Source organism: Mytilus trossulus, chromosome 2 (assembly GCF_036588685.1).
Source record: "Mytilus trossulus isolate FHL-02 chromosome 2, PNRI_Mtr1.1.1.hap1, whole genome shotgun sequence".
Classification (NCBI taxonomy): Eukaryota; Metazoa; Mollusca; class Bivalvia; order Mytilida; family Mytilidae; genus Mytilus; species Mytilus trossulus.
The window spans coordinates 19,549,190-19,573,980 of record NC_086374.1 but is presented as its reverse complement, the minus strand read 5'-3'; the positions used below and the strand labels follow the sequence as shown (position 1 = coordinate 19,573,980).

The 24,791-nt window shown below is 31.6% G+C and overlaps 1 protein-coding gene across 1 annotated transcript in view; it reads right to left on the bottom strand.

The window, feature by feature from the left end:
- LOC134706693 (parathyroid hormone/parathyroid hormone-related peptide receptor-like) overlaps positions 1-23,782 on the bottom strand; it is a 152,347-nt gene extending 128,565 nt beyond the window's left edge. The window contains exon 1 of the mRNA XM_063565862.1: positions 23,687-23,782. The gene's annotated coding sequence lies outside the window, so the exon portion shown is untranslated. The remainder of the gene's footprint in view (positions 1-23,686) is intronic.
- Positions 23,783-24,791: the final 1,009 nt, after the last annotated feature.

The following is a 24,791-nucleotide window of genomic DNA, read 5'->3' as shown; positions in this document are numbered from 1 at the left end:
TGAACATGAATTAAATATTCACGTCACTGATTTATTGATGGATTTAACATACACAAATAAAATACAGAAATAAGTAAGCAATGAATGAGGTTGTTGAAATTGATATATGCCTTTTTGTGCTTTTTTGTGAAATATTTGTTTGTTTTATTGTGATTAAGATTGAAACACAATGTTAACTGCTGTACCCCTTTTTTGGACATTTTTTCCAATATGTCGGTTTGCTTCGTTTACCCATCGTTGTCAATATAATGGAGTTTGATGCGATTTTCATACAAATGAGAGGTCAGTTCAGTATTCTTGAGATTTTCTTTTACTGAAAGGCATTTAATTTTTTGTAACAATATTAACATAACATTGGCCTTTCATACCATTCCGTAATTTTTATTGGACGAGTTATCTTAAAATTTATAGTTTGTATAGACTGAATCAATAAGAAGTAAGAATAATTCTATTGTCAAGAAATATGTGGACGTATATATAATCAAATACATTTTTCCTAACGTTAGACACTCGGCATTGCAGATTCAAACACTTTTAACCTAATATGACTACACAGAAGAAATATTGTCTTTCAAATGGCAAAAGCCGAATATTGTCTTAATATTCCAAATCGAAGATCTTAATATTGACACCCTAATTTTTAAATGATAATATTTGCTTCTTAATTTATAATCTTATATTAAGCATACAACGCATAGATCCTTACGTTGACCTTCGAAGATCATCACACTGACCTTTTGATGCCAAGATCATAATATTGATCATCCAATGATCTAGCCCTTATCACCATTTTTCATCCTTAAGAATCTTACTGTTTACTGAGATAAATGGCTATTAAGAAGGCATATTGATCTTTATATGTAATCATTGTTTAGAATTTGGTTAACTGAATCAGCCAAGCGATTTTTTGGTTAATTGATAGTTGCATCAACTTCCCTATCAAGACTTATGAAACCCCCTTCCCATAATCAATATAGGGTGTTTTTTTAATTGCAGCAGAGCTGTTAATGTGACTCCACTCCCCGAATGATTTTTTTTTATTTTCACAAAATGTGTAGTATTGTTAAAACTGAATTCAAATATGCAAAGGAAATTAGCGTCCCTTAAATCCACAAATATGCGGTTTTATCACGATTTTCATACTGTCAGGCTGTTGAGTAAAAGGGACGAATATTTTTCAAATTTTAAATTTTTAATTCCATATGGAAATTTAATCATACATTTCATGGTTTTGTTTGATTTTTTAATTAATAAAAATCAACTTGTTATTATTTATACTACTGAAATATTAAAAAAATACCTTAACAGTTATAGTCTTCACGAAACCGGCTGCTGTTTATGGGAAATTAGAATGTATGGAATTCATTCAAATGAGATATTAAACACATGGTATATATAATTAAATCAACTATCAAAGAATTTATGATTTTGTTTCTGTTTTTTTTTATCCACTGCAGCAACTTGAGGGTCTTCAACGGCAAAGAAAATCATTACAACAAGACCAATATGGTATCTGGCGGTGAATTTAGTGTTATAATGTTCACTATAATACATAACATTATAAACTTTTCAATTAAAACGGACAATGCAAATACATAGAGGGCGTTAATATTTCAAAACTCATAAAATGCCGCTATGCCAACATTGTTCTAGTAAACAATTCTTCATAAATGGAACACAAATGATGAGAAAACATGGAACAATTTCTACTACATAAATTTCTAAAACACAGCATGCATCAAACAGAAAAATAAAGAAACCTTCGACACATTCCACCATTTGTTGCCCGATAAAGAACATATTTATCCATGTAAAGAAACAAACAATAGACATGACTTAATTGTGACCAGGATTTGTTTTCGCCTAATCGATTTATGACGATTGAACAGTGGTATTCTACTGTTGCCTTTATATAATTGAATTCTTGGAATGGCAACTAAGTTTTGACCTGGCAAGGGACACAGATGGTATGAATTTACACAAATATTTATTCCAAACCACCATTGTTCTGGCTTTATCGGTCAATATTATCTCTGATTTGCTCTTGCACATTTCTTATGCTAAGTTATCATCTAACCTCTCCATTCTTTATTGTCTACTTTAAATATTTATTTCAAATGTGATTTAGGGCTCTAGATTACGGCTCTTTAGCGTCTTTGACAGTTATCATCAATTCTTCTGATGGTTTTGAGCTGATGGTTATGCCATTTGTTTACTGACTCTCCTTTTAGAATGATCCTCGGCGTTCAGTATTTTTGTGATTTTACCTTTTGATTCTGACCATTTATATTTCTCTCAGACATTTGATATAATGAGAATGGAAATGGGGAATGTATCAAAGAGACAACAACCCGACAATAGAAAAAAACAACAGCAGAAGGTCACCAATAGGTCTTCAATGTAGCGAGATTTCCCGCAACCGGAGACGCCCTTTAGCTGGCCCCTAAACAAATATATACTAGTTCAGTGATAATGAACGCCATACTAATTTCCAAATTGTACACAAGAAACTAAAATTAAAATAATACAAGACTCAGAAAGGCCAGAGGCTCCTGACTTGGGACAGGCACAAAAATGCGGCGGGGTTAAACATGTTTGTGAGATCTCAACCCTCCCCCTATACCTCTAGCCAATGTAGAAAAGTAAACGCATAACATTCGCATATCAAAATTCAGTTCAAGAGAAGTTCGAGTCTAATGTCAGAAGATGTAACAAAAGAAAATAAACAAAATGACAATAATACATAAATAACAACAGACTACTAGCAGTTAACTGACATGCCAGCTCCAGACTGAAAGATGATGATTTCATCATATGAACATCAGGCACAATCCTTCCCGTTAGGGGTTTAGTATTATACTATTATAACATATATGAGAAGAACATAACCAATGTCATGCCAACAAATGTTTTTGAATAAATGTGTTTAGTTCCGATGCAAAGACCCTATAAGTGAATCAATATTAACACCAACATATGCAATCTTTAATGACCTCACAACAGTATCGTAACTATATCCCTTCTTAATAAGTCTATTCAAAGGTTTTGTTAGTTTCTGAGGTGAATGCTGACGCCTTTGTGCTTTATAAAGAATATTTCCATAAAAAAATTGGATGTGAAATACCTGAACGTATAAGAAGTCTGCATGTCGAGCTATATTTACGAATGATGTCCTTATACCGATGATAAAATTTAGTAAATGTTTTGACTAGTTTGTGATATCGAAAATCCTGGTGTAATATTTTTTCAGTAATACACAAATTTTCCTTGTTAAAATCTAAAACATTGTTACATACACGAGCGAATCGTACAAGTTGAGATATATAAACACATTAAGATGGTGACAAGGGAACGTCATCATCTAAAAATGGATAATTAACGACAGGAAATGAAAAATCATCTCTTCTATCATACATTTTTGTACTCAGCTTTCCATTAGTGATATAGATATCAAGATCGAGGAAAGGGCAGTGGTCATTGTTAGTATTAGCTTTATTTAAAGTAAGTTCCTTGGTACGGCTTTCCAGCGCTAAGGATGACACCTTTTACTTCAACCCTTTTTTGACATACAAAACTGATTACGCCTCATACAATTTCAAATTACTGTGTTTTTCTTTCCTTCAGTTATAAATGAAAACGCAAATTGTCAGGAAAATGTATACCTATATCAATCATCTATAATAAGATAGATTCATTGCAAATATATTACAGACAGGACAAAAGTCAATTCGACATTCAAATCACGAGACAATAATCCTATTCATTAGTACGAAGTGGTTTTGCTTTCAATACTACGTCACTTCTACAAACAGGAAATATGACTGAGCATAGTAAAACCTTTTAGTCTTGATAGACATTTTCGAAGGAAACCACGGACAACGAGAATATTTATCAGAATCTTTTTTGATTCAAAATGATGTAAACAAATGATGTTGATGTATGAAAAGCTTTAAGATGACGTAACTATTAGTTACTTGTTTTTTAAATTTTTTTATGAAATTTTAAGTTTTATTTGAAGATGAGATTGATACTATTTTATTATCCCTACTTATAGTTTTTGTTTTACCATTCGCGCTTTTCCATATTATTTCCCAATATACTCATGATCGACGCGTATGCATTTCGTCGTGGAACGTTTGTAATTTTTTATAAAGCATTTCCTTTTTTTTTTGTTGACATTTGCGCTGATTCTTAAAGACTTTTTCACTTCTTATACGGCACTTAGCCGATTAAAGTCATATTGTTAAAGGATAGCTACAGATAATATAATTATTCGTACGTTTTGTTGTGGTTATTATTCTATCCAACAGAGCATTGTTTGATTAAATATAAAAAAAAATTGTATCTAAAATAATAACCGTATAAACGATTTCCTCGTATTAACATTGTCACATGCTTTGATTTGTGTTTTCAGAATGAAACTCATTTGATCTTTAGTTTTTTTTATTTAACTGGAAACAGTACTACTATCTCAATATCTATTCCTTAATAGTTTGTCCTGTTCTTTCCTCTCTCCCCTATTTCATAAATTTATTTTTATATATTCATTTAAACATACTTGCATAAATCGAAAGTGATAACTATTCAGTCAGATAGGTATAATATAGATATTAGTTAAACCAAATGACAATGTAATTAGTGCTCCAAATCCAAGTTATGACCTGAGGATATGTATATCACCATCTATTTTACGATACAGTCTACTATCTATCATATACAAAGACGCCAATTTACCCTACGAGACAGAGGTGCAACGAGGACACAGCAATGGAGATATGAGAGATCTTTTTTTCAATCAACATGATTAGAACTTTGTCCATACATTTAATTATGTAGGGCGATATGACTTTAATTTGACAGGATGGCATGCCTCTTCTTGTTTCGTTCTCTGATTATTTGCAGTGCTATGAATATTGAACAGTTAAGTACAATGCTGTTCCGAAGGAAAACAAGTGAGTTGATTGACACATATGGTAATCTGCATAAGTTTTTCCATTTCCCGTCTAATATTGCTTTTTGAATGTTCCCCCTGTTACATAGCCCTGAGAACTGACATCTAATCTAATTATTTCGTCTTTAAATGTATAGTGTTCCATTTATCAGATGCACTATATAATGTCTTACTTAAAAGGATATTGTTTTCTATGCCATTCTTATTTAAAAAGAAGACAGCAGACATTTCCTTGATTAGTTGATTGATTAACATAACCCAGATTATTTTGTAGGTCAGTTGAGTTTAGAAAAAGAATATAAACTATTGATTAATTATTTTCGTCAAGTGTTGAGGGTTGGTTTTCTATGTAGCAGTTGTCGTGTTACTCGTGGTCCATATTTGCCGATAAGCATCATCCAGTAACGTGCCAGTCGAGGAACAGATCATGGTGTCGATGTCATGACAATTGGAATATTCCGGTCATTTGTGACATGTCCATTAAAGCTCTTGACTCCCGTTCAAATTATAAGAAACTTGAAATATTTTATTCAATAAATTTTACGTAAAGAGCGAACCTCTATGAAGTCAATCATGTTGGGAAACCCAAGCCTTGAAATATCGTATTTTCTTGGATATATTTACTCCATAAGCAGGCGCTATCGGAATGTTGCAATATACAAATGGAATGTTCTTCATCCGAAAGATGACATTACCACATTTGCCGTACATCATTGTTCTCAAATGACCCTCATTGTCTATTTTATAATAAGTCAAGTTATGCAATACGTTATACTGTCCTTGTGGTATCCTTTATCTCAATTTCTATGGAAAAGATACGATAAATAACCGTTCAACGCACTCTAAAACATTCAAACGAAATAACGTACAAGTCAATCTACAAAATATGTATTACCCCCAGTATTATTAAATGCCACATGACTCTTAATACTGATCGCTGAATTAATAACACAATTACAAATAAGGTTCCCAATAGTGACAACCCAGGATATATGGTTAGAATGATATACAGTGAGTTTTATCAATGTTTTTCTCAGTAGAAAACACTAAATAAATTTCGCAAAGTAACATGGAAAAAAACCTAACAACGACAATGTCACTTCATTTAAATGAAGATAGAATTAAATACTTCAATAAATCATCCAACGATTGATCTGGATTAGCTGTACTTGGATAGGATGCATAGTAACATAGAGATTTACAAATGTCAATGATGGCAGAACATAGCAGCATGAAACGCATATAAATATCTTTAAGATGAATGCTTGTATGTATTATCAAAAATTAACTTTACAGAATAAAAAATATATGCGGAAAATGCACGAACAGTAATATTGATATAATCATCTATATTAAATCATAGTCAATATTAAAACCGAAAATGGGATAAGGATACTTACGCGAATGTAAATATGTAAAGAAAGAAACATGAACTCAATGAAGCAGGCTGTATGGAAAACCTGCATTCAATGGCTGATATTTCGCCTACCAAAAAATCTAAAAGGTTCTGAAGGTGCAGCATTTGCATTTTTGCATAGATGATGACACTTTTAAGAATGGCACTAAATAGTGCTGTATGTATAAAGATCAATACATTTCTCACCCTTTTACAACAGCTTCAGTTTATATGTCTTTCAGGGTAGTAAAGCTGCAGGTGTTAAAGAATGCATACATGTGTGATGTTAAAGACAGAAATCGTAAAGACAGAAATCGTATAGACCACAGAATAATTCTCTGTGGAACAGAACTCTATTGACTTCAGAAATTTACAACAAACCAATCTATATTCGTATTTCATATAACAAAAGTCGTTATTTAGAGATATTGAAATAAAAATTTAACATCATTTCTAGTTAATTGATAAGATATAAGAAGATGTGACATGAGTGCCAATGAGACAACTCTCCATCCAAGTCACAATTTGTAAAAGTAAACCATTATAGGTCAAAGTACAGTCTATAACACAGAGCCGCAAAATATAAAGGACCCCCAAAAAAGACTAGTGTAAAACCATTCAAACAGGAAGACCAAGAGTCGAATTTTTAGGGGTAAAAAACACTTATAAACCACATCAACAAATGACAACCTCTGAACAGCAGATGCATTACGTAGGACAAATGCAGAGGGTTTTAACGTTTTTAAAACGAACCAACCTTAACACTTGAAACAATAGTGTAACATTACAACATATCAAGACACACTATAAAGTATCAATTGAAATGACTATACTCATTCAAAAGACAGATATATATATATTTTACGTCGTAACTTCAATCCCCTCCCCTTTCATGAATGTGACCTACCGAATAAAACTATTTGCCGGATTTGTTATCACATAAGAAACACGACGGGTGCCATATGTGGAGCAGGATCTGCTTACCCTTCCGGAGCACCTGAGATCACCCCTAGTATTAGTTGGGTTCGTGTTGCTTATTTCTTTGTTTTCTATATCGTGGCATGTGTACTATTGTTTGTTTGTTTGTCTTTTTCATTTTTAGCCATGGCGTTGTCAGTTTATTTTCGATTTATGAGTTTGACTGTCCCTTTTGTATATGTCGTCCCTCTTTTAAACTCAAACTACAGGAATTAATTTGATCTATGACGCAAGGTAAATACAAAATCAATAAAATAAGATGTGGGATGTTAAACAATTTCAGAAAGACAACCATAACGATTACGTACATTAGTTTATTAATGTTACGTGTATTAGGATCACATTCCTAATTTCCAATTTCACATTTGGAAATTATTGCAATACATGTTAAGAATAGTCATAATGAGACAAATACTTCTAACGGTATTCTGCTCTACCAGGTATAGGCAATTGCATTTGATTACAAAAATGCCTGGTATTAATTACCAGCAAAATAGAAGACTTACTTTTAAAATCTCAAGACTGGTATGTGATCTAATAATATTTTAGGTTTTATCATATGATTAAAAAAATACCATCTATACAAAAATGAGGTCTAGTAACTAGAAACGTATATCTTACAAGTCGCAAGCGAATTCAAGAAAAAAGACTTAATAAAGGCAACAGTAGTATACCGCTGTTCGAAAACTCATAAATCGATTGAAAATAAAACCAATTCCGGGTTACAAACTGAAACTGATGGAAACGCATTAAATATAAGAGAAAAACAACGACACACCATAAAAATGTAACACAAACAGAAACGAACTACGCATTATACAAAATCCAAAGAGAATAACTAATATAACATAACTAAATACATGAATTTGGGATAGAAAAGAACCGTGACACGTCTTAAAGCAATGTGAATTCACACTCAAATCTAAGAGGAAACAAACGATACAACAGAACACAACGTTAAAATGTAACACACACAGAAACGAACTACAATATAACAATAACCATATTCCTGACTTGGTACAGAAAAAATGGTAAGTTAAACCTGATTGTGTGGCATTCAATACCTCCCGCTTTAATGGCAGTGTTAAGTGTAACATTAAAATGACAGCATAACGTTACAGGACAACAATACAAATATAAAGGAAAACATATTGGAGAAAGAAACACACGAATAATAACTAACAAAAGGCACCAGGTTTAAAATTTTATACGCCAGACGCGCGTTTCTCCACACAAAACTAACTAATGGCGCCAAGATACAAAAAGTTAAAAAGCCAAAACAAGTACAAAGTTGAACAGGACTGAAAACCAAAAGTTCACAAAAGTTGTGCACAATACGACTAGGGTTTTCTGCTTTGGATAAGAACATCCTTATTATTTAGAATAATTTATACTTTTGCAAACTGTGAATTTTATAAAATGGCTATAAAATAGATATGCATGATAAAACAGAAGTATTAACTAATTACAGAAAAAAACGGATACATTACATAAGCCACCATAATCCAACACAAAAAAAACCCACCAGAATGAGCCAAAGCTTCAACGTAAAAAGTGACGTCACATTTGAAATTTAAAAAAAAACAAAAAAATTGACGACACTTTAGAAATTCTAAAACTGCACACAAAATGACGTCACATTTGAATGACTTTAAACTATTTATCAAAAATATGATAGAATTAAAGGATTGATTTAAGATTATATTTGTACTAAATACTGATAATACCTTTAATAACAATGAAAATTGCAATACTTACTAATATCAAACTGAGGTACCAATAATCAATTAACTTTCTTATATAGCTATGTCCGGTTATTTCTGAATCAAACTGCAAACGTAATACATCGTACAAATTACGTTGAACCAAATCAAATCTAATAAATGTAGGCGGTGATTAATTTTCTTTACCATTACTCATAAATATAACAGAAAAGATGTCAAGACGTTTGAGTAAATACGATGAGAATTACAAATATAACATCAAAACTAAATACATGAATTTGGGACAGAAAAGTACCGTAACTCGTCTTATAGCAATGCGAATTCACACTCATCAAAACAGTCACAATCGGGAATAATTCACGTTCGGTATTTAAAAGATTTGACGACGCAATGACAAACCACAATCTAACACGTGGTAAATATGTCCTTTTAGTTTGGACAAAGACACATCGTTTGGATCAACCAATTCGTGATGGTGTTCTTAAAATTTACGGAGTGTTAATTTTAATCTGTCCTCCTAACTGTGTTGGAGCAGTTTCTGCGTAACGAGCACATTATTTTTATAATCTTTAATGGAACCTGTCGTCTTGCTCATGTAAAAACTCAGTGAGTAAATAAGTCTGATTATTTGTTTTCACATAAACCAAATTATATAACTGTAATATTTCTATATCGAAAGAAATTTTAAAATCACAAAAATACAAAACTCCGAGGAAAATTCAAAACGGAAAGTCCATAATCAAATGGCAAATGCAAAGGATAAAACACATCAAACGAATGGACAACAACTGAGGATCAATCGCTGAAACCGTTGTGTTAAGAGTTGAATATACTAGTAAGTCGTAATTGTGACAGAAGTTGAGTTTCGTGGTCTTTATAACGATCTCCTATTTGTGTCATTATATGGTGATCTTAATAGTTTCTTTACGTAAGGGATTATCAATATGTAAATTAACAAAATTGTAAATATACACTGAATACTAGTACTTAGTATATGATTTGAATGATTATTCTATAGAGTTTTGTGTCATCTTCTTAGAAAGTGTTATAAACCAGACCAGACAATACATTCTTAAGATAAAAAATTGTTATTAAAGCAATGATGTATTTGTTTGAACGAAATTTGGATGGTAATACTAAAATTCGTTACATAGAGCTCACTAATTACTTTACATCCCCGACCTGTAAATCTAACGTTATTTCGGGCGTTCCTGATAAAGATAAACCGAGAAAAGCCTTTATAAAGGATTATTTTCATTATTTACCAACATTATTATCAATGACATGTAAATAGATTCTACTAAAAAAAACGCAGGTGTATTATCACAGAGGAATGCTTCTTAAAAGGTTGATGGTTTCATTTCTAAAGATTTATTTAATTACAATTGTAAAATAAGCAGAAATGAATATATAAAACCATTACATATGAGTTATCTTTATGAATCTAATATTTCAAGCATATCCTAATAAGTAATTAAAAGAGATATAGAAACTATGATAGCATCAATCGCTTCAAAATTTGAAGCTGAAAACTAAAGAACAGCGAATAAAAAGTTCATGTGATTTATGGAGTGGAAAATCTAAAAGAAAAGTGAAATAAAAACTAGGTATAAAATCATACTTGGATAATTTCAAAGAATTTTTTTAAAAGTATAGTGTAAATCAATTACATATTGAACAAGAAAAACCTGTCAAGCGAATGATCAAATTTTTTGTCAGATAATAAAAATATTAATAGACGAAGGTTAGGTATATGTCTATATTTTCTAGTTTTTTTGTTATTCCTCCCTAAAGTATTATTTTTTAGAAATGCAGTTGCAGTGTCTAAATAAAGGCAACAGTAGTATACCGCTGTTCAAAACTCATAAATCCATGGACAAAAAACTAAATCGGGGTAACAAACTAAAACCGAGGGAAACGCATTAAATATAAGAGGAGAACAACGACATAACACCGAAACGTAACACACACAGAAACGGACCAAGCATCAGACAAAACACCACGAGAATAACAAATATAACATGAAAACCAAATACATGAATTTGGGATAGACAAGTACCGTGCCACGTCTTATCTAAGAATGAAATTAAAAAAAAAGTGACCATAGTTTACTGGTGTTCAAATCTCTTTAATCCATTCAAAAGACACAGGTCAAGGAATAGTACAAACATTATTGAAATAGCTTGGTGCATGACCATGTCAGTGTCTTCTACTACACATGCATCAACCGCCATGAGCTTAAAGTAAGGTCTATTACTATCGACAAAAAAATACGTTTTTCACCTTTGTGTTATGTTAAAGTAAACTCCGGACGCACTAAACTTATCGAGTAATATATCTTAGGCTTTTGATAACCCACGGTCGATACAGCTGGTAATGGAATGTTAGTTCTCGATTATATCAGCCAATATGTCCGAACTAAGATTCCAACTTTCTCAAGCAAAGTTGATATGAAATTGCTATGTATTCCCTTTCGCAAAAAAAGCGGCGGGGTTAAATATGATTTGTGATATCTCAACCCTCCTCCTATACATCTAGCCAATGAAGAAAAACAACACACACAGCAACACGCACAGTGAAACTCAATTTAAATGAAGTCCGAGTCCGATGTCAAAAACAGATTACAAAATAAACTCATCAAAATGACTATGAAACATAACTTAAAAAAGGACTACTAGTAGTTAGTGACAATCCAGCTCCAGACCACAATCAAACTGATTGAAAGAGGACGTATTTATCATATGAATATCACGCACGCACAATCCCCATAAATATACATTGATTTATCATACTGAATATCCATATGTAGTTCTTCAATGGAATAGTTGTTCGTTTTATAGTGATAAGGACTACTAGTATAACAAAATGTTGACTGCTGAACCCCAATTTTTTACATTTTTACCTATTACGTATGTTTTTTTTGTTCACACATTGTTGTCAATATAGCGGAAATATTTTTGACTGTCATACAAATGAGATGTTTATATATAGCAGCTATAAAACTAGGTTTCTTCATAAAGCAATGTCAGTACCAATACAAAAAAGAAGATGTGGTATGATTGCCAATAAGACAACTGTCCATAAAAGACCAAAATGGCACATACATTAACTATAGGTCACCGTACGGCCTTCAACAATGAGCAAAGCCCATACCGCATAGTCCGCTATAAAAGGTCCCGATATGACAAAGTAAACAATTCAAACGAGTAAACTAACAGCCTTATTTATATAAAAATAAATGAACGAAAAACAAATATGTAACACATAAACAAACGACAACCACTGAATTACAGGCTTCTGACATTCTCATATTCCTGACGAGTCAGGAATATGACAATGTTTTCCAATCGTTTGATGTGTTTGAGCTTTTGATTTTGCCATTAGATAAGGAACTTTCCTCTTTGAGTTTTTTTTCCTTTTTTTTCACTTTTAAGCGTGAAGAAACATTTTGAGCAGTTATGATAATGTTTATATACAAACATGTTTTTTGCATTGCAGTTTTCTATAAGATGCAATTTATCACATTATATACAAAAAAAGCAGTTTCCAATGTTTTAGTTGTATGGTTTTCCATGTCGAGTAATCAACGTTGGTTGTCTTGGTCATTGTCATTTTTAAACTGCATATACACAACTGAATGATTGGTTGATTGCTATAAGTAAGTACACGCATCATATATACCAAGATTTAATTTTGTATTTACGCCAGACGCGCGTTTCGTCTATGAAAGACTCACCAATGACGCTTGAATCCAAACAGTTAAAAAGGCCAAATATAGTACGAAGTTGCAGAGCATTCAGAACCAAATACATCTAAGCTATTTAATTCCTCAGGTAGTGGTGGTCACGGACGTATGTTTCACCATTTTATTTTAAAAAAAATGTTAAACGTTTGCCTGCTCTCCTATTTTGAACAAACATATCTGAATTCATCAAAATATTTTACAATTGAAAATAATTCAAAAATACAAAATTAGATGTCATTTAGGGCAGTTCAAGACTCTTTTGATACTACTTTTCTTATCGCTTTAGTCTTTTTGTCAACTTTGGCATCAAAGACAAAAGAGTATTTTTTGAAGTCAGTCTAAAGTGCACAGAGTTCGATAAAAAGTAGTATGTAATGAAAGATTTAATCTTTGAATTTAATCACCATTTGTTTCGACCTGCAACAACAACCTCCTCCTCCACAATCACGTGACATTTCACGCGGCAATAAAACCCTTTCCATTTAATTAAACAACAACTGTTGCAACTATGACCTGTTTATCCAAAGACATTTTACATTTGTTTTCAATCATTGTAAAATGAAACATGAATCATTCCCAGTGGAATATGCCTGCATTACATAACTAAAGATAATACAGAGTAAGTACAAGCAGTTTACAGTTTTTTTGTAACTAAAGGGAGAGTTTACATAAAACAAATACGTGTTTACAGTATACATAAATAATTAAGATCTATCTTTGTAAAATATTCGAATATCCTTAACAAAGGGGAATTGTAAAATGTTCGAAAAAAGTAACATCACAAGAATACCGAACTCGAGGAAAATTCAAAACGGAAAGTCACTTATCAAATGGCAAAACCCAAAGCTCAAACACATCAAAAGAATGAATAACAACTTCAATATTCGAATTTCCGTCTCAAACTGGGAGGATAAAATGCTCGAATGTCTTTTACTAACGGAAAGGGTAATATTTTCAAATTTCCTTCACAAAATTGGAGGGTAAAATGTTCGAATAGTCTTCTTAAAAAAGGATGGTTAAATGATTGAGTACCTTTATAAATTGTAATTGACAAATGTTTGTCTATATTTAACAAAAGGGTGATGGTAAAGATTGAAATTTTCAACATCCCGATTTACTTTATGTTAAAATACATAATGAATCTTACATGTGAGGAGATTAAACCTTACTAAGACGGTTGGGGGACTTTACGTTTCTCTCTGAGATGCTTTCAAATCAGTTACCCGTTGGAATAAATGTGAAGTGAAAACTATTTCGGTCATAGATAATTTACTGATATAAAGGTAACACAGTGATAATGAGATAAAGAGAGTGAAGTAATTATCCACCATATATGTACGAAATGTAAATATTTTTTTTAACCTAAATAGTTAATCAGTATTGTTAGACAAATGCATTCAAAATATGCAATAGCCAAATATTGACAATTATATTCAGTTTATGGTATGTCATTAATATCTTATTTTTGTATTTACTCCCACGAAGTTGATGCAAAATGTGAAATGTATTGCGAATTTTCTCAATTCAATAAATTTTCAAAACATAATAAGGGCAAATTAGAATATTCCAATTACACAATATTGAATTGCAACGTAAACAAAGCAGTATGCAAATTACATGCAGTTCTGTTGTTAACTTATTAACCAATCACAATCAATATGAAAAATGTATTCAGAAAAAAATTACATAACACGCAAATGTTTAAGATACACATGAATTGTCAAAGATTATATCATTTAAGATAACAAAAGTTAATTGATGTTATATGGTCACAAAATTAAGGAAATGTAATTTGTATTTTATAGAAACCCGTTAAACTTAAGAATTTAAAATGTCAGTTGAAATCGACGTAGAAAAAGCTTCCTCCCCCATAATATCAAAGGTTACGGATTTCATTGTATACTTATTTTGATATGAATTGGAAGTAATGAAAGGAACTTTAATTATCTCTTCTATCTGTTCTTAAAATAGCCATATGCTCCGTTTCTACTCATCAATGATACAAAATATTACTTTTAATTTTACCGAAATTAAGTTAAAAAGAAATGATGATAAGACATTTCTCCATTAGATGCCAAAAAAAAGTTAGCAACAAAATGGTTACCGTAATAGTATATAAAATTGAAAAAGGAAATGGTGAATGTGTTAAAGCGACAACAACCCGACCATAGAGAAGACAACAGCCGAAGGTCACCAATGGGTCTTCAATGTAGCGAGAATTCCCGCACCCGTAGGTGCCCTTCAGCTGGCCCCTAAAAATATGTATACTAGTACAATGATACTGGACGTCATACTAAACTCCGAATTATACACAAGAAACTAAAATTAAAAATCATACAAGACTAACAAAGTCCAGAGGCTCCTGACTTGGGACAGGCGCAAAATTTGCAGCGGGGTTAAAAATGTTTATGAGATCTCAACCCTCCCCCTATACCTCTAGCCAATGTAGAAAGGTAAACGCATAACAATACGCACATTAAAATTCAGTTCAAGAGAATGTTTTGTATTGTTTTGTCATAACTAAAAAAAGTATCTGAAATGAAAATTTAACATATTAAATAGTTTTCCCCAAGCATTCCTTATATATTCCATTTCAAATTTGATACAAATAATGTTATATTTATATATATTAAACACATGATATATTCCTTGTATATTTGTTTGGACATAACAACTCTTTTTAATAACATAAACGGTACAAAATGTTCTGCACCAGATGCGTATTTCGACAATCAATGTCTCAACAGTGATGGTCAAGGTCAAAAATGTTTGAAAATCCAAAGCTCATCGGTTGTTTACATGAACATCTTTTTCTATTTTATTGAATATAACGCATATTGCACTATCCTTTAAGTAGACAGACGTTATTTCAATTCTTGAATAGCGAAAGTCATTATCTGTTTAACACGTACAGAAAATAAAAACAAGATTATAAAAGAAACAAGGCACCAGAGAGACTATCTTTCACATTTCGAATATCCTTCTTTAAAAAAGTATGAAATAACAATATTTACAGAGCAACATGTATGCATGTACAACCAAATTTAAAATTGGTTGACATCAAAATTAAACTAAACCAAAGAATTGCACACATAGTAATAAATAAAGAGGCATCAACATAACAAAATAAAAATGTTACAAAATATTACAATCGCGGATAAAAACGTTTACAAAAAATAGAAACTACAACCCTTAACTTGTGTCTACGTCGTGGGGAATTATCAGAAATATCCAGGACTGACACAACGCTAGAATAATAGAATGATAGTGAAATGCGAAGATTCAACGAAAGTAACTTTATCTTGAGTGACTACTAAGGACGTGGATGACCCTAATATAAGAACATTGGTTGTTTAGTAAATCAAATATCCATGGAAACTATTAAGTTGGTACAGTAACAAATGAAAGTTTGCTCTAATGAATTGTTTAACAACAGTTATCAAAGTATTTTTTAATTAAAATAACATTTTTTTATTTTTTTCATAAACTATATAAAAAAAAGGCAACAGTAGTATACCTATGTTGGAAAGTCACAAATTGGTTGAGAGAACACAAATCCGGATTACAATCTAAAACCGAGGGAGAAACATGAACTATAAGAGGAAAGCAACGAAACAACAGAAACACCACTGAAATGCAACATAAACAAACGACAGGAGGATTGAGGAACAAAACTTCCAAAATATGGCTAAGATAATCTATTCCTTGGATAAGAAAATCCTTAGTTTTTCGAGAATTTAAAGTTTTGTAACAGGAAATTTATAAAAATGACCATATAATTGATATTCATGTCAACACCGAATAGATGACTACTGGTATGGTGATACCCTCGGGGATGAGACGTCCACCAGCAGTGGCATCAACCCAGTGGTGTAAATAGTTATCAAAGGTAACATGATTATAACTTAATACGCCAGACTCGCGTTTCTTCTACATAAGACTCATCAGAGTGACGCTCATATTAAAATAATTATAAAGCCAAACAAGTATAAAGTTGAAGAGCATTGAGGAACCAAAATTCTGGGCTACTGGCACCGACCTTTGTTAATAAAACTGAACATCATAAAGATTGCAGTCAAACAGGCCTGTTTCGTGCGTGCGGGGTTTCAAATTCACAACCTCAATGTTGACCGACCAGTTATACAGCAATTAAACTACTCAGATCACTCGACCACCAAGCCCCCGACTAATTTTAGAGCAGATGATAATCTCTTATGTATTATATAGTTATTCTTTATAAATTTACTGTTTGCAAAAGTATGAATTATTCTAAATACTAAGGATTTTCTTATCCCAGGCATAAATCCATAGCCGTATAAGGCACAACTTTTCGAAACGTTTGATCCGCAATGCTCTTACGCTTAATACTTATTTTGGCATTATAACTATCTGAGCGTCACTGGTTAGACTTGTGTACACGAAACGCGCGTCTGGCGTATCGAATCATAAACCTGGTACCTTTTGATAGCTATTTTTTGTGTGTTTGTTTCTCTGTCCTATATGTTCTCCCATTTATTTGTATTATAGTCCTGCCATGAAATGATGTCATTTTAATGTTACATTTAACATTGCCATAAAAGCGGGAGGTTTGGCTAGCCACAAAACCAGGTTCATCCCACCATTTTTTTCTTAAATTGTCCTATACAAGTCAGGAAAATGGCCATTGTTATATTATAGTTCGTTTCTGTGCGTGTACATTTTAATGTTGTATTTCTAGTGTGTCGTAGTTTTCCTCTTATATATGATGTGTTTCCTCAGTTTTAGTTTGTAACCCGGATATATTATTTTTCTCAATCGATTTATGAATTTCGAACAGCTATATACTACTGTTACCTTTATTTATGTCTTTATTTTTCTATTGTTGTTTGCCTACTTGCTATTGTAGTTATTATCAAATAGTTCGTTTCTGTAAAATTGAGAATGGAAATGGGGAATGTGTCAAAGAGACAACAACCCGACCAAAATAAAAAAACACAACAGCAGAAGGTCACCAACACGTCTTCAATGTAGCGAGAAATTCCCTCACCCGGAGGCGTCCTTCAGCTGGCCCCTAAACAAATATATACTAGTTCAGTGATAATGAACGCCATACTAATTTCCAAATTGTACACAAGAAACTAAAATTTAAATAATACAAGACTAACAAAGGCCAGAGGCTCCTGACTTGGGACAGGCGCAAAAATGCGGCGGGGTTAAACATGTTTGTGAGATCTCAACCCTCCCCCTATACCTCTAACCAGTGTAGAAAAGTAAAAGCATAACAATACACACATTAAAATTCAGTTCAAGAGAAGTCCGAGTCTGATGTCAGAAGATGTAACCAAAGAAAATAAACAAAATGACAATAATACATAAATAACAACAGAACTAGCAGTTAACTGACATGCCAGCTCCAGACTTCAATTAAACTGACTGAAAGGTTGTGATTTCATCATATGAACATCAGGCACAATCCTTCCCGTAAGGGGTTTAGTATCATACCATCATAACATATATGAGAAGAACATAACCCGTGTCATGCCAACAACTGTTTTTAGAATAAATGTGTTTAGTTCCGACGCAAAGACCTTATCAGTGACTCAATATTAACGCCAAAATATGCAATCTTTAATGACTTGACAACAGTATCGTAATTATATCCCTTCTTAATAAGTCTATTCAAAGGTTTTGTAAGTTTATGAGGTGAATACTGACACCTTGTGTATGTTGGCGTTTGTTTATGTTGCACTTCAGTGTTTCCTCTTATAGTTGATGTTTCCCTTGGTTTTGGTTTGTAACCCGAATTTGTCAATCGATTTATGACTTATGAACACAGATATACTACTTTTCCCTTTATTTATATCATTGATGATATATCATCATGTATCTCCAGTTAAAAAATATCATCCACAGAGATATATATGTTTTTTGTTTCCGGTAGAATTTATTTATTTCAGCATCAAAATTGGTTCACATATCTTCTACTGAGATGTTAAAAAACTTCTGCTTTAAGAATAAAAACAGTCTGCCTAAACTTGAGAACTAACTAGATGTTCTACATTAGTGGATTTCCACTGATTAAATCTTAATATGCTGTACATTTAATAATAGTTTACATTGTATAACTGCTGTTGTGGTGGTGCTTTTAATTAACATGTTTATATGATTGATATCTGATTTCATTCATCATCTAACAAGTTATTTATTGCATTCCATCAATGTTCAATGAACTTTAGTCTGAGATCATATGTTCTTATGTTCCAAATGATATTTCAATTAGTTTTATTTCTGTGAATTTCAGGATGTTAGGACATGGAATGGTTATATTGGCAAACATCAATGACACGACTCCTCGGGCAAATCTGTCCATATGAAGTTTTCGTTATATACTAATCTTGTTTTAAAAACTCCAGTTTCAAAGCATGGAGGAAAATGAAATAAACCATTTTTCCTGCACTCATTGTTTTCGTTTTAATGTCTAATTTGTTGCATTTTTCGAGGAAAACCCCAGTAAAAGGAGAATATCATAGTGAAAACGGCAATTAAAATTTAAAAAAAAGTTTTTTCTAAGGTTTTATAAAGTTATAATCTTCGTGGCTTGTGGCACTTTTTAGCAAGGAAATAACACCCCCACATTTCTACAGACATAAAATTGAGAATGGAAATGTACACATTTAGTTCTATTTACCATTTAGCGTTAAATTTACAGATTACTTTATATAATTGACGATAGCTCATTTGACGATCGTTTGCATATTTCAAAATGTATATCCCTTATAGTCAGAAAATTACCAGGAATAACTGTCTTAACTTTAAAAATTAGAAACAAAAAGAGTCCCTCATACTTACATAATTTGGTAATGCTGAAAAACAAAAACACAGCTCGTTGTTAGATCATCAAGTTATGACATAATTTACTTTCGCTTTGCAGCTGCAAATTTGGAATGAATTTCTACGGGTTTTAGAAAAAAACTAGTTTAATCAATTTTCCTAACTTATAATTTGATAAATAGTTCTTTTCTGATTAACGTGCTTTTATTGCTTGTGGGCAATTAAACTGCTTTATGTGCTTTTGATAATGATTTCTTACTCTACTTTAAATAATGATTGTTTACTTAACTTTTAATAGCTATGCATAGTATGACATAGTTTATTGTCGCATGTCATGTATGTCGTATTCGGTATATGTATGTTTCCTGCTTCGGTTATTATTAGTATGTTCTTATTTAATGGGATTGTTTTAACCTCCGTTATTAATTTGGTTTGTTTGTAATTATAAGACTTAAAAGATCAACATAGTTTTTATATTCTGTATGCTAAAATTAGTTGTAAATAAAGCTTTTGTAGTTTGAACTTAAAGCTGTTTTGCAACCTATGATACTTTCAATAACAAGACTGACACCATTAGATTATATTAAATATATATCATTAAGTATATATTATATTTATTTTCCCCTTTAAAGGTTTTCCTGAGGGTGCTCTTGTTCAAGTTAAAAACCAATGTACGATATCGATTGTACATCGAAGCACAAACATAAATTAGCATTCGAATCGCCAGCTTAGATGTTTGGGAAGTGGTGTTTGAAACTTATGTAGGACTTATTGTTATTACTTTCTACAATAAAATTGTACTTTACACATTACAATTGATTTGATTTTGTCCGATATAAAAACTTACAACAATTAGTATTTCATCACAGAGATGAACCAAAATCAAAAAATAAGAATCTGAAAACTATCACCAAAATGATATATTATCTGTGTGCATATCCTTAAGTTGCTGTGCAGTATTCCCTTGATTTTAATCAACATTATTTCTTCATTGTACTATTTATTTACTATTACACAAATGTATACTTAACCCATGCTTCCACTGCTTTGATTACAGATACAACGATAAAAACAATAAAACGCACCATTAAAGTAAATCTCTATTGGGTAATGTCGGTTTTATAGACCAAAAACAAGTCATCAGAAAGAAAAACAATTATATTAGCTCGATATCGTCAATTCAAGACAAGATGATAATCATTTTTCAACTCCTACGGACCTACTGCATGTATCAACATGTCTAAATTGAAAATTAAATATAAAAAATTAAAAAAAAAAAAAAAAAAATATCGCATCAATAGTTTTCAAACAGGGATCAGACATTTAAACTTGAAGCGAGTAAGACTAGTATACAAACAAGTTCCATCTTAGGACCTCCAGGTGATATGCCGTGAACGGTTCCGGAAAACTTGTAGTTCACAAACTTTAGCAGAAATTGTGTAGCAAATATCCTTTCGAAGCCTTCTATGTATGGCTATATATACCATACTATGCGAGATTAGGACTTTTATGTGATATATAATAGGCTCTGATTCTCAAAGAAATTCTTGATGTTTATATAACTAAAAACAAAAATTATCTTACTTGTTGGTGATACCTTGCATGATAATACCTTTAATTTCATTACATGATTTGTCATATTGCTAGTCAAGTTTTTAAATTTTGGTCTTGAGCGTTCCTGGTCATGAGATAAATAATAAAAAAAAAAAAAAAAGGGTTCGGACGCACGGAATTTATAAAAGTGTTGTTTTAGGCCCTAACTTGATATCGATTCTTATCAACTTAGTTGTAAGTCATTCAATAATTATTTCTTTCGGGTGGGCATTACAAAAAAACAAAAAAAAGCATCTTACACACAGACAAACATTATTGTCAGTGGTCATGCACGATATGTACAACCAATAACAATGATCACCATTAAAGACACAAGGCAACGCATACAATTATAGTGGTAGATTTCGTGACGTCAATTGACATATGTTATATGACCTTACACTATATATAAATATAAATAAAGTATATAAATACTTCCCCGCGTGTGCTTCTTCAACCTTGCTAAAGTTTCACAAAACGATTTTTTGTTTATCTGCATTACATTAGGCATGTATACATAGAAGTCATGGCACAACAGTAATATAGCTGCAAATTAAAGTACATCGGAAATGTACTCATACCGGCATTTCAATATAAAACGTTAAAAAGCATTAAAAACTAAAAGATATGCGGAATGTTCGTATTTTTAGTTTCTTCATTTTATGCATTTTTTTCGGTATTAAACAGTTGTTAGTATTACAAGACTATTTCACGTCCATTTTGAAAATACATCAATTGAGTATGTTCGAATTGGCAAAACGTACCATGAACTTAGAAATCAAAACATTTTTAATCAAGCAATATAGATTAAAAAAAATGATTAATGGAGATGTGCAGTAACATTAGCGAGACAGAAACAGAAATAACTAAAAGGCATTGGATGTGTAAATACGCAGTCATTTCCGAACTGATTTTGGACAGTAAATACAATACATCTTGCAGTGTGGACATGTAAGATCTTTACAACAAATTTTGCGAAGAGACGTCCGTTTAGAGGTTCGTTGTTTAGAAAAGCATTCACGTCCGGAATGATAAAGAACAGTAGATGCAATGCATACGTAGGAGTATAGTATCTGTTGCGTTCAATAGTTCCGTATTTAATATATAAGGGGTAGGGTGTGGATATATAAATACACAATTATTTCCGGACTGATTTGAGACAGTACATATGATATATATGTGAGAGTATGCCAAGGTCTGTGACCATATAAATAGTGCATTCAAAATTTCGAAGTTCAAGTCTAAGGTATCAATGGACTTCTACCTGAAGCAAGTTAATTTATTAGAGAAGAGCAAAAACTTTTCAGAATTAATATTCCCGCGTGATCGTTAAATCAATGAGATCCGAATACCGAGATACCTCTTTGGTCTATAATACGTTTGTAGTTTTAAGCTATTTCATGTCATAATTATTTTCCACAGCTTTATTCGTGAGAAAGGAGAATACATATTCGCTATTGGTCACACTTTGTATCATATTACTTATAATAATGAAACTGCGACCCTTTTACACTTAAAGTGTTTAAGGTGGTATGGGTGTCTTTCGCCATCTTGGATTGTAAAAAACAGAGAATCTAAGGTCCATATTTTCTATCAAATTAGCAAAATTATATGCAGGAATGCAGATATTTAATGTGAATTTTCATTTAAAAGAACCAATTTATAAGAATATAAGTTAGAAATATTAATATTTTTACAAGTGTAGATTATTTTTGGTTGTTTTTGAATATTTTCAAATTGGCAATTTAAGGGGAGGTAACTCTAAAACAGTGCATTTTCTGAAGGACTCTACATGAAATTTTCCTATTTTGTCTTTTAGCCGGAAAAAACGTACGGTGACCCTATCTTTTCTTTTAATATTCTCAAAGCATTGTCTGAAAGCAATCTTTTCCTAATTTATTTTACAATTCTATCATTTTGTTTAGTTTCTATTCACAAAATGTTGTTTTTTCCTGTATACTCTATACAAAATTTGTCATTTTGTCACAACCTGTAGCTTGAGAAAATGCGCGGTGACCTATCATTTTTATAATATTTTTGAACATGTATCAATAGATACTACATTTTGACAAAGTATGAACAAATTCTATCATTTTTATTTTAGACTCCCATACCACCTTAAAAATAACATATTAAAAATGAAAAAATAAAAGTGTGTCTATTTTTCTAAAAACGACCACACTAACACAATAACAAATATAAATTTATGATATTGCGACACATTTCATACTTTTTAAGAAAGGTTAATCTTGTGAACTATAAGGCTCGACAAAGATAATAGTTATTAACATGGATACAGATGCAAGAACTTGAACATTTAAAATGATTATTGTCACAACCAGTGACTTGTTACATCATTACAGTTAGACACACCAAAAACAACATCTAAGTTCATCAAAAGTGATGTTATACCATTATATAAAGTATTGTCTTTTGTCGAATAAGATCAAGTTAATTTCAGTCTCAAGAAAATACAAAAACATACTTACAGAAAAAGAAAAAAATCTTTAAGATAGCCAAAGAATTGTTATATTCCAACACATACAACACAATACTATCTGAATGGATGCATATTTTGATATTTGTGTACACTAATTCTACGTTAATGAGTATTGTCTTATCACAAATAGGACGTTGTAATACTGATTACGGACCAAGTCATTAAATGCTTATTATATATGAAATCACATTGTGATTAAAAACACCCAATGTTCAAATTATTTACCGTCCGATCTCATAAAATTTGTACTTGCACTTGGGCCAAATTGGTTGTCCGTTATCTTTTACAACGTGTAATTACTTGTAAGGCCTTATCAACATAGAGAATGTGGGTTTCATTTGGATTTTGTATCAAATTAATTCAATTAAGGAAATTTCGGTTTATTATATTGAGGTTTATTTTTAGATGTTAAAGCTGATTATGAAGAAGAAAAATCCTGACGGTTATAATACCAGATGAAACTAATATGTAAAATAACTCAAAATGTGAAAGAAACTGTAGGATTTCCAATGATGGTTTAAATGATGACCATAAATCTGATGGGATGATACTGGTCAGTAGAGATGCACCCTTTTCAAGTACACATTGAAAAAATGGACTTTAATTTTGTTTTTAATTTCCACATTTTTACAGCTGTCTTTCCCTTCTTGAACATGTTATGCCCTTTGATTGTTATTATTTAATTGTCATCAGTTATGGGTTGAGTTGTACCAATGTTATGCTATTATTAACGCGTTTTTGTACTTTATCATGAAAGTTATAGTTAGATCTATAGATATATAAATTGTTATTTTGTGAACAAAAGATCTACATTGCCCTCTATTAATTTCTACGGACATATTTGTTGACTAAGCGAATATATGAACGTCTGATGCCTAGTCAGGAATGTAGCTAGCGACAGATAGCATCGATGTATGATTGAATACAAGCCACCAATTACAAATACTTTTTTCAAGCCATTTGTTTGACCATACAAGCAGAAGAGATATATATCAGTCACATACTTATATTAAACTATATCAATAAATCAATGAAAGATACAAGTTATAAAGTACAGATCTTTTTGGCAGCGATAATTCATCTGTTGGTATTTT